Source organism: Bacillus rossius, unplaced genomic scaffold (assembly GCF_032445375.1).
Source record: "Bacillus rossius redtenbacheri isolate Brsri unplaced genomic scaffold, Brsri_v3 Brsri_v3_scf439, whole genome shotgun sequence".
NCBI lineage: Eukaryota > Metazoa > Arthropoda > Insecta > Phasmatodea > Bacillidae > Bacillus > Bacillus rossius.
Genome location: NW_026962633.1, coordinates 32501 through 34809, shown reverse-complemented (window position 1 = coordinate 34809; position 2309 = coordinate 32501). Strand labels below are relative to the sequence as shown.

The window sequence follows — 2309 nt, the reverse complement described above, 5'->3', positions numbered from 1 at the left end:
ACACCAGCTCGAGGACACTCAGGGCCAAGACCCGTGCATGCACGGCGTCCGCGATTTTTCAACCACTATCCCTGCGCACCTCGGTTTCTGGAGCCGGACGCTTCACATCCCAAGTGTTTTGCATTGTAAGCGGATCGTCCCCTCTGGTCATACCGTCGGGCAGCCGGCCAGATCTCACAGAGTCCGTGGCCAGCGATATGTTGTCGCATAGCACACGGTCTGCCATCCATGGACTTGAGACCGACACCCAACGGGTCGCGACGTTTCTACAAGGGAGGAAGTGCAGCCCTCCGAAGCCAGAGATCCACCACCTCAGCCGAGTGAACGCCAGTAACGACACCGCGGACGAAGTGAATCGCCGCGGGCGACCGACGCCATCTGGCGAGGCCATGCGGCCTGACGATCGGAGAGACATGAATCCCCAACGACCTTTCGAATTCAGGATTTCTCCCGTTTACCCCTGAACGGTTTCACGTACTCTTGAACTCTCTCTTCAAAGTTCTTTTCAACTTTCCCTCACGGTACTTGTTCGCTATCGGTCTCGTGGTCATATTTAGCCTTAGATGGAGTTTACCACCCACTTAGGGCTGCATTCTCAAGCAACCCGACTCTGAGGAGAGACCCTCCCGGGGTGAACAGCGGTCGCTACGGGCCTGGCACCCTCTGTGGGCTGTGGCCCCATTCAAGATGGACTTGGACACGCCGTGACACCCCAGGATAAACGGGTCCTCCCTAACACCACATTTCCCTACAGGCAGGGCCTGCGGGATTCGGTGCTGGGCTCTTCCCTGTTCGCTCGCAGCTACTGAGGGAATCCTTGTTAGTTTCTTTTCCTCCGCTTATTAATATGCTTAAATTTAGCGGGTAATCTCACCCGACCTGAGGTCATTCTCTTTAACGTGTGCAGCACGCGCGAATGTAAATGGGATTGCTGGGAGCAATTATTTAATGTAATCGGAGGCACCCTTCCCTCGCAGCGTGGAGAGGACCCGATTAAGGGTTCTGCACACTTTTCATTCTCCGAGAAGGTGGTTCAATCGCTTACCGCGATAACCCGTACCGAGCACCGATCATGCCGAGCCTACGGAACGCCAATCGGGTACCTTTCGGGGTTTAGCACGGTGTGAAAGTCCAACACTAATCGGAAAATAACTTCACATCCTCTCTCAGTTTTAAAGAGACGCAGACTGGCATCCGCGAACTCTCACAATGAGCGGGAGACACACCGCACCTGCTGGTCAATTTTTGGCGCGGGCGAGACAATCCAGGGATGTCTACAAGCTCTGCCTCAGTAAACCAATGATGGCAGAAGTGTTTCCACACTCAGGAGATTCTTTTGAAAAGAACACTTCTTTGTTTTATAGAGAATTGGACCCTCAGACGGGTGTGGTCCGGGAATGGAATCCCATGGACCGCAATGTGCGTTCAAAATGTCGATGTTCATGTGTCCTGCAGTTCACACGACGACGCGCAGTTTGCAGCGCCCTTCATCGACCCACGAGCCAAGTGATCCACCGTTCAGGGTTGTCAGAATATTTTTTTCTCAGGCCTCGCGGTTTCCCGCAAGGCCTATCACATTGTTATCAAGACATCAATCCAGTAGTGCATTCTTTCACAACTTCATCTTATGGCTGTGACCTGCCCCGTAGAATATAATTCTCAGGGGGCCACGACCGACATGCACTACGCAGTAACCTGCCGCCCACAGGAAATCTGCGAGTTCTCACTACAGAAAAAAAAACCATTGGCAAGCACAGTCTTACAAACAAGGGTTGGCAAAGCTAGCATTTGCTCCCTCGTCGCCTAAGACCATGGTCAAGCCCCGTCACGATCTCCCGCAGACGGTTTGGTTCCTTCAGCAAGGATAATCCTTCTACCAGCTCATCACCAGTGGACTGACAACATTTCTCCGACACTCAGGCTTTCCCTTTATTGTCAATTTTTTGTTCCAGCCAGAAGTGCGTTATTTCACTTTTTTATTTTCTCATGGCTGTGACCTGCCCCGTAGAATATAATTCTCAGGGCGCCACGACCAACATCCATACATATTTTTTTTTGTGCCACCGATGATGCGAAGGCACAAGAAAAGATCCACATTGGACCACCAGGCCACACCCTTGTTCCTCGGTCCCTGGCAACCTAGCAGGGTCGCCTCCACTGCCTTAGAAATCCGCCTCGATTCCAATGTAAGGATTTCCAGGCAATGGAGAGTCGGGACCTATCGGGTCATAGGGCGCAAGGCCAGAGGCCACCTTCCGTTCAAATGTGATCCAGCCTCATTTTCTCCATGGCCGTTAATGATCCTTCCG

At 52.4% G+C, this 2309-nt stretch overlaps 2 non-coding genes across 2 annotated transcripts in view; both read right to left on the bottom strand.

The window, feature by feature from the left end:
* Positions 1-1370: 1370 nt before the first annotated feature.
* On the bottom strand, positions 1371-1526 carry LOC134544579 (5.8S ribosomal RNA). Its single transcript, XR_010077884.1, has one exon. It is a non-coding gene; the product is annotated as a 5.8S ribosomal RNA (ribosomal RNA).
* Positions 1527-2295: 769 nt separating this feature from the next.
* The window catches only part of LOC134544580 (small subunit ribosomal RNA), a 1989-nt gene continuing 1975 nt past the window's right edge, over positions 2296-2309 (bottom strand). Inside the window, exon 1 of the ribosomal RNA XR_010077885.1 lies at positions 2296-2309. This exon is cut by the window's right edge and continues 1975 nt beyond it. This is a non-coding gene — a ribosomal RNA (small subunit ribosomal RNA).